The 13,378-nt window shown below is 35.3% G+C and overlaps 1 protein-coding gene across 13 annotated transcripts in view; it reads right to left on the bottom strand.

Moving 5' to 3' along the window:
- The window catches only part of LOC107219769 (potassium channel subfamily T member 2), a 170,721-nt gene that overhangs the window by 54,653 nt on the left and 102,690 nt on the right, over nucleotides 1-13,378 (bottom strand). The window lies entirely within an intron of this gene.

Below are 13,378 nucleotides of genomic sequence, written 5' to 3'. Positions count from 1 at the left end.
CAGCGCGATCTTCCAAAAAACGTAGAACCCTCATCTTTGACAGGATATTTTTTTTAAACTGAAAAAAACTCTGTTGGAAAAGTCATATATATATATATATATTTTTTTTTATATCACTTATTAAATACGCAATTAAAGTTACCGTCGTTCTACGGAGCCGTTCGCGAAAGGAACTCGAAATAATTATGTATTTTAGCCGGTGGAACGAGTCGCTCGCTTTCTGCTCATTGCGGAAATAAAAGGGGGACGAGGGGTCTCTTTGTTATTTTCGAGGCTGCGTGACCGTCCGTTCGTTCGGTATATTATACGAGTTAGGTAGGAACACACTCGAATCGAGAGGGAAGGGTACAGCGAAAAGAATTGCCCATGGAGGTATACGTACTCGTATAATGGGAAGAGGATGGATGGATGGATGAATGGCGAAAAGGAGATACGGACGGGGAGATTTGCGAAGCTGTTTCACCGTCCCGACAATGAAAGTTCTTTGTCGCGCACGACAAACGCTGGGAAATCAAAACCCCGTTGATATTTAAATAAAGTCTCAGGTTTCCCCGTGACGAAGGGTGAATGAGAGTGAGAGAAAGATCGAGAGAGAGAGAGAGAGAGAGAGAACGATTTTCCGCGTTATGCAATCAAAAACTGTTCCCTAGTTCCGACGTCGCTGTATCATTATCTGGGTAATACCTGTTATATCTGTACGTTTATACGGGGCTACGCCTTGGCGAACATTAATGGTGGACATACGATTGCCTGTCGTCGAAATTTACGGATACCGCACGAGGATTAATTTCGAAGGCGAATACGCGGCTACGGAAGCGAGAAAGTTTGAGTGCGGTTCACACCTCAGAAATCAGTGGTGGGAGTCGGAATTTGGTCGGACGGTTCGCGGTTGTGCGACATGTTTTTAAAGTCTGCTTATGACGAGGTATACGTACTGTGCGACAAGTTATCTCGACATTGATATCAAAGATTTCTTTCTCGCTATGTACTTCAACAATTCACATAGTTAAAAACAGTGAAATTTTCTACAAATTTGTGCTTTTGACACATTGTGCGGACGGTTCTGATATCAGCCGTAATGTGATAAAAACAAGTTCTCAAAGTTTCGTGAGAAAAGAAGAAAAAAAAAAAAAAAAATTCAAAAAAATCGTAAGATCGAGTCGTGTTTTGGTTCACCTGCAGCCGTAGACTTGGAAAAGTTTAAAAATCCATCTCAATGTGAGCTTTTGGGGGAGAATTTTGGATCAAGAAATGCGGTCGCATCTCGTCTTAGATACATTAAAAAAAGTATAATAATTTAAGTAATTGGATTACAGACAGCCGCATCTCTGCGGAGTTCCTTTTTTATTCATTTATTTATTTACTTCCCCTCTCTGCCCCCATTAAAGACACCCCCCCCCCCCCCGAGGTAGAAGAACGGAGTGCAGGAGTATATAAGCCGAGGCGCGGATATGATCCGGTAGATCTTATTTCCCACGAGTCTCGTGATTCGATCAGCCCCCGTGTTCTCTTTTGAAAATTTCTTCTTTTTTAACCCCAGACATAGCGATGCCCGCGCACCGACATTGGAAGAGTCCGATAACCCCTTGGGGAACGCGTTCCCTTTATTTGTGGCTTATAGTCGTCGACGAAAGATTTAAGTAGGTTGGTGAATGGAAGGAAGTCTGCGGGGAGAAAAAGGTGGGCGGTGGGAGGAAAAATGGGGGGCGAGAGAAGAAGAAGCAAACGCGTAACGTGTCGTAAAGTATAAGACGCGGATACGGAGGCGTAAGGATAAGAAAAATTTCTGTGCCTGCACGTAGTTTTTTTTTTTTTTTTTATCTTCTGTATTGCGAATATGACCTTCGTGAATTTGACGAAAATCTTACGTATACGCAGGGGCGAGTTTGAGATTCGAATTTGAAAGGAAAGCGCCTGATTAGGAATTTTTCGGCGGCGAAACTTGGGGGTAGGAAATCAAACTTTGAAGAAACGACAAAGTTTTGAATGGGCGGAAACCCGACGGCTCAAAGTTCCGAAAATTCAAGTTACGATAGAGCAAAGTTACGAAAAATTAGGTTTCGATAGGGTAAAATTCGAGAAGTAAGGTGATAAAAGAATTTTCACAGATGCATCTGATTTCAAATCACAATGTAATTGTTGTTTCATTTCACTTGCGTAATTTTACATTGCTTATAATTGTATAAAATTTCATTTATACATACCGCTATAGTGCCGTTGCAATTATTGCGAATTTTCAATCAGCGTAAAGCGAAGTAATTCGGAAATGCAAAAAAAAAAAAGTTGTAGTAAACCGAATTTCGTTTCCGATTACCGATAATATGCAACATGTTGTTACATTGTTTCACGTCACCTACACCGCAAGTATTCCTATACAAACTAAAATAATTAATACAACGTATAATTTGTAATTTATACGCGTTGCGTTGAGTTAATTACGCAAGCATTGTTTTACTAATTAGTACAGCGATTCGAGGCGATTACTAGCCGATGAGTTAAATTTGCAAGAGGTGTTACAAATGCTTTTCATTCTATATGCATACAATACGTACGGAATCGCTGTTGCAATTGCTTTTTTGCAAATATGAAAATGGAAAATATTAACGAACTTGATGAACGAGGGGATAAAATTCACTATCGGTTTGTTAAATCACAATTTTATTTTTTTTTGCTAATCACAACTTCTTCGCCTTTGCTGAGTGGGTTAGTGTTTTTTTTTTTTTTTTTCTTCTTCGTTGACTGAAATTGTTCAACCGGAGGCTTTGCTAAGGATTTGCGAAAAGCAATCGAGACAGTTTAATCACAAATGGGATACATGGTCTGCTGTGCGTGCAATATCGAGCTTTTGACAATTATTTATTGCTTAAAATAGAACCAGCAATGAATGTCTGAATAAAGCTTTCTTCCCTTTAACGTAAGAAGTATAGAAAAAAATTCTATGATCCTGAATGAAGAAACGTACCGTGATTATTGCGGTGATTCAATTCTTTAATTGTATAATATAAGACGACGTGCGAAAAATTGCGAATAAATAATGCCGAGCATCTGGATTAAAATTGCGTTTCAATTTTTTTTTTCTCTGCTTTTTTTAAAAACTTTTAAAAATTTTTCTTCGGATGATATGTATGATTTATAAAAAAAAACAGTTTACCGAATAAAATGTCGAGCTGTACAGTAATTATAGAAATTAGATAAACGATACGAAAAAAAATGAAAATGTCGAATAATATGATATTATACCTGAAATTGCATGAAAATCGCGAGAGTCTTTTTACCACAAAACTTCTCTATTCCCATATCTGCATCTGTAAAGTTATAATATTAAGTTTTGTGCAAGATTTGCTTCTCTTTATTTAAAAAAAGAAAAGACCGAACGGTCAATTCAAATTGTGCTTCAGCTTCAAGTTTTTTTTTTCATTTCTTTTCGTTGCATCTTCTCATCCAAATTCCGAACTTCCTTCTTCTTCACCTTCGGGTCAAAGTTCAAGTTTCCAATTATGAAAATTCCGTATCGTGTATGTATGTACAGTACATAATGGTGAAAATTTTTGTAAAAAGAAAGATTTGTGAAAATGTTTCTTCTCGTTTCGCTCGATGAATTTAAGCAAATTTCATAATTTGATAAATGAATGATCAACTATGAATATAGATGAAAAAATACACAAAATCGAATCGCCTCTGTATAAAATACATGGTCAACGGGTGAATTCTACGGTATTAAAGGGACTCGCAAGTAAAATTCTAGACCTACGATACATCTATAATATAATAATAACAATAATAATAATAATTGTTCATTCGTCACAATTATGTTTGCAAAGGAGGGAGGCAGTAAAGAGTATAGCAGGGGGGTTTTGAAACTTTGTAAGCTAGAAGGCCGCTGATTTCGTTTTTCAGCATCGTTTTTGTTAAGAAGTGATTTCCCGCGTGGAGAAAATAATTCCAGAAAAATCTTAGCTATTTTCGAAATTTCTCCTCTAAATCGGAAAAGCCTGCCTGGTGCCTGCACGTAATCTATGGCTGAAGAAAATTACAATGATTAAGGAGCAATTAATTTCTTTTATGATATAATATAGGAGGGGCGGTTAATTCGCGTTTTGCGATCCATTAATCAGCCGTAGCATACATAGCCTGATTGTGTAATCGAAGCAAACTTTCGAGGTTCGCCCACCCGATGACTGGCTAACAATTTCTGACACTTGAGCGGGGGTCAGTTCCGGTCAATAAACTTTGCCGCGGTGCGTTAACCGTAAGCTCGTGCAATTCTTGGGTCATTTTCACCCCGGTTATCCGCATGTATAACAGGTGATTCCCCCCTCCCCTCCGCAAACAGAAAACAGCTAGAAACTGGTTACGGTTTTATTTGTTTTTTTTTTTATTTAAATTTTTTCTTGAAATTTCGTACGATTACAGAGAAATCTTTGAATTTTGACGAATTTTTAGCGCCAACTGTAGCGTATAAAGTGATAAAATTTTTACTGAAATACTTACAGTTTACTTTTACACATCTACGACGAACGATAAGTCATTTATTGTTTATTGGGAAGCGTTAATTGAGATGGATATATATTTTTTTTTTTTTTCTAACAAGTAAAGCAAAATCAACAATTTTTTTTATCATTTCGGTTAAATGAGGCAGAGTAAAATTTTTACTTTTATTAAATTCCAAACGGATTCCACGCGACTTCGACGGTTATAAATTAGAATTCAGCGGTGTCACGAAATTGCAAAAGATCGTTTGAGCGATTTCAATGGGTTTTGAAAAGAACGTAAATCCGATGATTTCCCGTATTAAGTGTCCAAGACGGTGAGCAGAATTCGAAAGAGAACACGGTTCGGGATATTGTGATAAAAAAAAAAATATATTTAGATTATTTTCAAGATCCGAATCGACTCGATTTTAAACTCGTCAGATTTCGACGCTCGTAATTCTCCAATCTCTGCTGCCCGTGCATTGCACAATTTATATGTATGCATAACACACGTATGCTTATATACATCTTATAAGATATATATATATAAGACACGTCGCGGCGTCTTGACTGTGATTCGGGCAGCCAATCTTGCCCGGAGACAGCAGCTATTCGTCACCTTAATTGGTGGCTTACCTCGGCCCCGAGACACACTGAAGGAGAAGGGTGGTTTTGGCGCGAATTGGGCTACGCGGTTAATTGGTACAGGCGACTCGGATGGTGCCCGGAAATATCCCCCGGATTCGGACGATGTCCGTAAAATTCGAAAATGTGTCGGTCTGTAGGTGAGTTTCGTTTTTCATGACGCTGAAAAATATTTTACTTACTAAATAATGAATATTAAAAAATCCTGTGGTGGAAAGAGTGAAGTTATAATAACGGTTAAAGTTGTCGACTTGGAATGGAAAGAAAATGTATTTTCATACTTATGATATATTGTTTGTTAGGTATTCATTGGTTATGGTGAAAAATGAAACAGATAGAGTGTAAAATAAAGCACAATTAAAAATTTATCTCGGTCTTCGTTATCACGGTTTGAATATGAAGTTAATATTTGTTCATCAGATTCGGAGAAGCTATATTGACTTTTGTCAGGGGGAAAAATTACGGTAGAATTAACGTAGTTTCTTTAATGATGTTGATACGAACAGGACTTTACAGTCGAAATTTAGTGTTTTCGCAATTTTTTTTTTTTAATCACAGTCACTTTCATTTAGAAAAAATGTTATTTGAACTAGTATCGTTGAGACATTTTTAAACTGTGTTCAATCACGTTCTATACATGAATCCCTAATTCAGACTGCGATCATCATAAGTAATCGTGTAAAACACTTGATTAATTAGAATTTTGTAATCGTTTACAACTCCATATCTACAGTACAATCACCGTACTTTCTAATTTAAAACGAATAATTATTACATATGGGATCGAAAATAACTGTGAATAATAATGAAAAGAAAGTGAAATAATAATCGTGACAAGCACACGATGGATTTGCCCATGAAATTTTCCATCTCCGTACATAATTAGCGAAGCAATTAGTTTTGTTGGAAGCAATATCGAGTCAATTTGTCTCCTGAGTAAAGTTGTTTTCGTGCGCGGTAAAGTTGAGACAAATTAGGTACCTAGCTTAAATTCGCTTAATTGGATTGCGCAATTCATCGATGATGGTTAAAGGTATAAAAACTTAGACGCGTTCAAGATTCGAGCAGCTAACGAAGTGCCGACATGAGATGTTAAGACGTTCCGAAATACAAATAGAATAATTGTACGAGCTTGAAAATCCCCGAAACAATCAAGGCGGAAGTGGAGACGCGTGTGTCGAGCGTATAACCAACACTCAGGATTCCCTGATCCCTGTGCGCAGTGACAGGGTTAAGAGGGTCGTTGTCAACACGGCTGAGTCAATTTGACAGAGCCCCGATTGATCAACAAGATCCGGCATGCGATCGGGTGATAAAACCGTGACAACCGGCGAGGATTGGATCGATCGAGTCGCGATGCGATTTTTTTTCTATAAGAAAAAACGTAATTTCATTAATTTTCCGCGACGAACGAGCGAAAAGACAGTCACGCGACTTACGAGAGTTCGGCACTTTTATCATTTTGAGATTCGTGCGCTGAGAAAAATTTCATTTGTTACAGTTACTAGAAAAATTTAGTAAAACAGGCGTCGTTAAAAAAACTGTTTGAATATGGTTGGGATTACGAAAAACGAGGTACGCGTAAACATTTTGCGCTATCGTCGATCCTTTTTTGTTGTTGCAACGCAAAATCACTTTCTGAGGTTTACTCTAATTTTTTAGTTAAACAAGGCTTTAACGTCGATTTATTGTTGCACGAGCATTAAATTTTTTAGAAAACTAATTTTCATTTTCTACCTACGACTATATTTTTCGATTGTGGTAAAAAATGATAATAGTTAAGGACTGAGCGGTAGCCGGAAATAAAAATTTTTCTCAGTGTGACATAAGAACGAATTCACTCTATTCAAAATGGTGCAATTGAACTCGGTTTGAGGATTTCGAGGATTCCAAAGGATTTCATAAGTTTTCAAGAGACTCCAGAGGATTTCTAAGGATTTCGAAAGATTGTAAATGATTTCAAGTTATTTCTAAGGATTTCAGGAGATTTTATAAGATTTCAATGATTTTAAAAGATTCCAGAGCATTTCAGTGAATTTTACAAGATTTCAGCAAATTTCAGAAGATTTCAAGAGATTTCATGGATTAGAAAATATTTCAGGAGATTTAAAAAATTTCAAGAAAATTCAAAAGATTCACGGAAAGGTGACACCAGATTTCAGGAGTGATAAAACCCTCATTATAGATCGAGACATTTTTTTACTGTCACGTTTAACTAAAATTGACAAACACTGTTTCGGGAACAAAATGAAAGTATCGACAACTATAATTTTCACACTAAATAGTTACTTGCACCCAATTTTCTCGAACTTCTAAAAAGCATTCAAACTATTATATTTTAACGATACCCATTTTACCGTATTTTTTTTTTTTCTTTGTTTTTCTTTCGGTAACTGTAACTAATAAACGGCGGCCCCTTCTTTTTCTGTGTACGATGCATGCTGGGAATCAAATTAATAGAAGAAAAAAAAAAGCACTCAAGCGTCTTTAATCCGTCCTGAAGGTATTGCAGAATTATTTAGGTCGACGAGTCGCTGTTGCGAATACCTAACTTACAGATTCTGTGCAGAAACGGCTGTGATTTTCTCTTTGCCGTTTCTAGCAGCTTCCGCTCTCGATTCGAATATCTAACGGCTTCGTAACTTCCGGTGCAGGCATAAAGATTTCACGACTTGTCGTGTTTGTGTATAAAAAAAATTTGTGACTCGGAATTTCCGAGCAGCTATAGAATTAGTTTGTAAAAAAAAAAGTAGGAAGAAGAATAAAAAGTAAGGAGATTGAGAAAAAATTTTTAAAATTAAATAAAGAGAAGGTAATTGAACTTGTAAAATATAACCGACCGCTGAGCTTGCAATTGATTAAATTTATATCGTACCTTTTTTTCTTTTTGTGATCAACGAGTCTTGTGATCGGTAAACAATTACAACTGTCAGGATTTGTGTAAAACAAATGAACAAATAAATAGGTAAATAAATGAATGAATCTTGGAGTTCTTATGGAATGCTTGCAAAAATTATGTTATTCCGGATTGTTTGCAATCCAGTGAAGCTACGCAAACACATTTTTTTACAGTTTGCAAACTCGCTACTCCTTCGGCAAAGTAATTTATGGTTTGTAAGTACGTAATGCAAAGTTTCACAATAATGATTTTCTCCGACATTTCGTTACTAATCTTCAGCATCGTGGCAACAGGAAGTGATATAACAAGGTATAGGTATACGTTGTTAGGGAGAGGCAGCGAACATGCGAAGCTTTTAAAGTTGTAACACGATAAAACTCTGGCGAAACAATACGAGTAAGTGCTCGACCACGGGCTTTTGAAATAAATCACAGTTGACTGACCCCCCCATTCTTGTATCTTGAAAACTTACTTCTTATATCGATAATCAATTTTTCCAAACTTTCAAACAAATTCGAGATGTAAAAAGAATCAAGTTATAACTTCACGGTTCACTTCGTTGAGAGGTTCAGTTCCGGTGATTATATTTTTTCTATCTCCTTTCTTTCACGTTTGCCTGTAATATGAATTAAAAAAAATATCCAACTCATTGTCACTCAAATTATAGACACTGTTTCTAAAAACGTGAAATTTCAAGCGTAAGATAACAATTTTTATAGTAAATAGATTAATAAACAACGGTTAGCACGAATCTTGGGTCTGGATTCTAGACGTCAAATTTTTATTTCTTTCATGTAACTGGTAATAAAAGAAAAAAGAATTTTACTAGATAAAGTTTGCTTTTGTAGAAACCAGAACGATATTTCGAATTTTAAGAAAAATTAACTAGTTTCTCAAACATTTATTGTAAATAACAATTAAACAAACTTCAGTTTCGAATGTAAATCATTTTGATTCAAAATTTGAAATACGAATCTGAAGTTTGTTTAATATTTAATTTTTATTTACAAGAAAATGTTAGATAAAATAGGTAATTTTTCTTAAAATCCGAAATATCGTTGTGGTTTCTACAAAAGCAAATTTCATGTATAATAATAAACCTACTATTCCTTTTATCAGTTACGAGGAAGAAATCAAAATTTCTGCTGACCGGTGATTACATATCAACGTAAAAGAGACAAAGACGAACTTTATAAGCAACAAATGAAGATTTTCGTTATTATTCGTTGTATAGAATTAAAATAGATGTATTTAAATAAAAACTGAGAAATTTTTGTTTTTTTTTTCTTTGTTGACCTGTGTTATTTTATATCCCGCGTTGTCAATTCAATGTACAGATATTGAATATACATTGGCAGGCCTTATTTTTTTTTTTCAGCACAGTTGCAGATAACGAAAATGGGTTTTTAGAAACGCTGGGTGGATTTTTGAACGCGTTTGAGCGACAACTCGGTCCATCGCTACTCGCTTTAACCCAGTCTTGGAAATTTTGTCGTCGTAGTTAGAATCACGGGGAGGTTGTCAGCAGAGACAGAAGATCAAATATTTACCCATCACTTGACTCCTTGACGCAGCGTTTGAAAAGAGGGTAAAACCGAGGGATGTTTGAAGAGGGAGAGAGGGAGTAAGATTGAAAAACGAGGGAAAAATTATAGAATCAGACGAAGAAAAGAACGGCTCGCGAATCACGGAGTTTCTCTCAGTCGGTGAAAACTTGACGAGATCCTTTAATTATTATTGTAAGGCTTTGTTCGAGACTCGAATCTCGGCTATAACCGATTCTACGCCGCATCCGCCGGTATAATAGACACCATACCGCATAATTGCGATGGATAAAGTTTCTCTCGTCGTTGATTAGATCATTTTTCATGTTATTCCGTTTCTTCCAGCTTCAAAAAGCGATATTTCATCCCTGTCAAATGCGATTTTACCGACTTTTGATTTTACTTTTGATTAATTTCAATTAAGAGAAAGCAAAGTGGCAGAAGAAACCAAATATTAAAAATTATTCACTACTTCGGTAGGTACCGATAATTTGAGAAATGATTTTGCTTATAAGAACTTATAAAATGAACAAACGTTATTGTTTTTATCTTATTCTAATGTGCTCGGACTAATTTTTTTTTTTCATCATTTGACCAAAGATTTCAAGAAATCACATGAAAAAAGACACTTTACAAACGGTTACCTAAAATCGGATGAAGGCAGATTTTTTTAAAATTACCGTACAACAAATATTCGTCACCAGTATTACGTTTGCTCCTTGTAACTTTGTTATGATGTAAAATAACTTGAAACTTTGTCGCAAAATTTGTGGAAATCTGGTCATCGAGTATAATGAGTCAAAAAACATTACTATCTCTCATCTCAGGAAAAACACGAGAGTTTAATCATTTTAAATGTTATAATCGTGAAACCTTTTCTCAAAATGTTGACATTTTAACTCTTATCGTTCGAATTTCCTTGAAACAGTTTTCAGCAAATAGTCGAAATGTGCAATTTGCTTACAGCAAATATCATCGATGGATATATTTTTAAACGATTTTTACTCTTTTCCCAACTTTTCATTCGGTCGGTTCGATCGATTCATCTTCAAGGATAATATTTATGTTATCGTTCATCACATTCGTTTACAATTTATTCGCACTTGAGTCGAATAGTTAAAACGGTTTTTAGCGTCTCTGTGTGACCCGAATCGGTTAGTAGACGCTTTTATTGCCAATTTAGTTCCCCGTTTCATAGACATAAACCGACATTGTCCAGACTCTACCACATCCAACCGTCCCTTTGTGTCATAATTTATTTCGACACGAGTCTTTTTCGTCATCGTTGTACGTATATTATGAAGTTAAAATGCTGCATAAGCTTCGACTCAACGGATATCTTTACAACGTTAAATGTGTGTTTCTTTTTCCTCACTCGAATTTTACCATTCGAGCTATTTTACACAATTATTTTCATCACGCGATAGACAAGAATCGCCCCATAAAGGAATCGGTCTGGAAATCTTTTGAGTGAAAAATACAAATTTTGAGAATTTTTCGGGAATTTTCAGACCGTTCAAACAATGTTTTAACTGATAAAAAAAAAAAAAAATTGATAGTGCTGAAAAAAGGGGAAAAAAATAGACCCGGTTTTGAAATTTTTGAAATACAAAATACAGTTTCTGAGAATTTTAAAAAAGGTCCTTTTCAAAACCACTTTAAACGTTTATAAATATTTGAGCACTTGAATAGAAAATCTGAAAAAAATAGGATACTGTTTCGGAGTTGGGAAAATTTCAGAAAAAATTATACGCACATTTTTTCCAGTATTATTTTCATTTTCACAAGGAAACGAACATTCATATTTATGAAATATCAGCTACAAAAGAATGTTGAAACATCGAATTTTTCTTTGGAATCAATCGTACCTCTTACGGCAAATAATACAGAGAACAAACAGTCGTCAATTCGCCCATTTTTCTTCTCCTCAAAAAAACAAGAGGACGATTGAGAAAACATCGGCCTTTATCATGTATTATAATAATTGATTCGATCGGTCCGTTTGATATACGTCAATTGGAGTTGCAGATGAAAAAACGACGATGCGGAATATTTAGAAGCGAATAGCGTATCTGGTTCACTGCATTAATCTGCAGTTCAAGGGAAAAATCGAGTACAATCAAAACAGAATTAAAACTAGCGGAATAGCGTTCTTCGTATCACGTCATCGTCACGCGTTGGTTTTACTCAAACACACGGTATTTATATTGGAAGATAAAAACACAGTGAAAAACGGATTTTATTCTCCTCCTTTTTTTTTTCACTCGTCGGATGCAATTTAGCTGCCTCTGCACGCACTGCGTGTGCACTGATACGTGCAAAATATCCTACAGTTTGTTATAGACATATGCAGTATCGTGCAGATTAACAATTTCGACGATGAACCGAAAGTATTAAATTATCGATCATAACATTCAAGTGTCAAAAATTGATCACGAACGTACGAACCTGATATCTGTATAATTTATCAACAGGAACGACAAAGTTTCATTTAATACACGATGCAATGCGAATGATAAACTTCAATATGTCATCAAGCGGTCAAATGAAACTCTAATTTTATAATTCACAACGAATAAGTGATCCGATTTATGAATGTACGTATTTCGTATTCAAATAGAATTTTTTCCTTCGAAAGTTGAAGAAAAATAAATAAATGAATAGATAAATGAAAAAGTGTCGAATCGTGCAACGTAGAATCTTCGATAAGATTCTCGTCCCATTGTTTTTTGCTTTCATTGATTATTTTGTTGAAGATTATGACATTGTAATTGAAAATGAAGAAATTGTGCGAAAAAATTCTCTTCTTCTCTATCCACCGTCATCGACAATATACATAAATGGAAACCAAAAATAATAGATCATCGATTAAATCGATTACTTTTTCACCATCAGTCGAGTATAATCGATTATTTTTCAAACTCGTTTAATCGACCGGCTCGATAATTTTTCCTCACAATCAGTTTTTGTTTTTTACTCCCATGAACGACGCAATAGAAAATCAATTTATGCGATTAAAGTATCAATTATTATCATTGTATCGCATACTAACTACCTATTTGATACAATTAGTGAAAGATAAATGAATATCTTTATGTGGAATTGAAAAATATTTTCGATGAAACTATAAATTATCATCAAACTTTTCCGCCATTAAGACAACCTACCGAAAGTTACGAAATTTTGGTTGCAACCGTTTTAAAAAAAATACGAAATGATCAATTAATCCATTAATTTTTACTGATTCAAATCGAGTCGTGTTTGATTTTTTTTTTTCACTCGATTAATCGATGCATCGTTCATTTTTAGCTTAATGTCCGTCGCCACTGTACAATTCATCCGATTACGATGAAACTTTGGTGAGTTGTTGTGCGCACGCGCGCGAAGCTTTCTGAATTAGTACAACAATTTTCGAATAGGTGGCGTGCGAGTATCAGCTATATATACGTATAGTACAAAACTCAAAAGTATTTCTGACGTAAATTCTTTTTTTTTTTCTGTAAATAGCTACAACGTCCGACCAAGTTTTAGGCTACATTTCGTTACAACCAGATCGATAGTATCGGAGAAGTAACGATATTTGAAAGCCAAGTCAGAACGGGATCGCACGCTTATCCGGACGCTGACTAAACTTATAGATAGAGGTTTAGCTTAGGTCAGATATTATCGGTCTTCATTCAAATATTCTTAAATGCGAGGAGAATTTTTTTTACAATAAAAAGAATAAAATTTTCGTTTTATCATGTTAAACTTGAACGCGGGCTAAGCCGCGAGGGGCCGCTGATTACGAATGAAATTCGTAACTTATGCGCAATGTC

This window comes from Neodiprion lecontei, chromosome 2 (genome assembly GCF_021901455.1).
Source record: "Neodiprion lecontei isolate iyNeoLeco1 chromosome 2, iyNeoLeco1.1, whole genome shotgun sequence".
Classification (NCBI taxonomy): Eukaryota; Metazoa; Arthropoda; class Insecta; order Hymenoptera; family Diprionidae; genus Neodiprion; species Neodiprion lecontei.
This window is presented reverse-complemented; position numbering and strand designations above follow the sequence as displayed.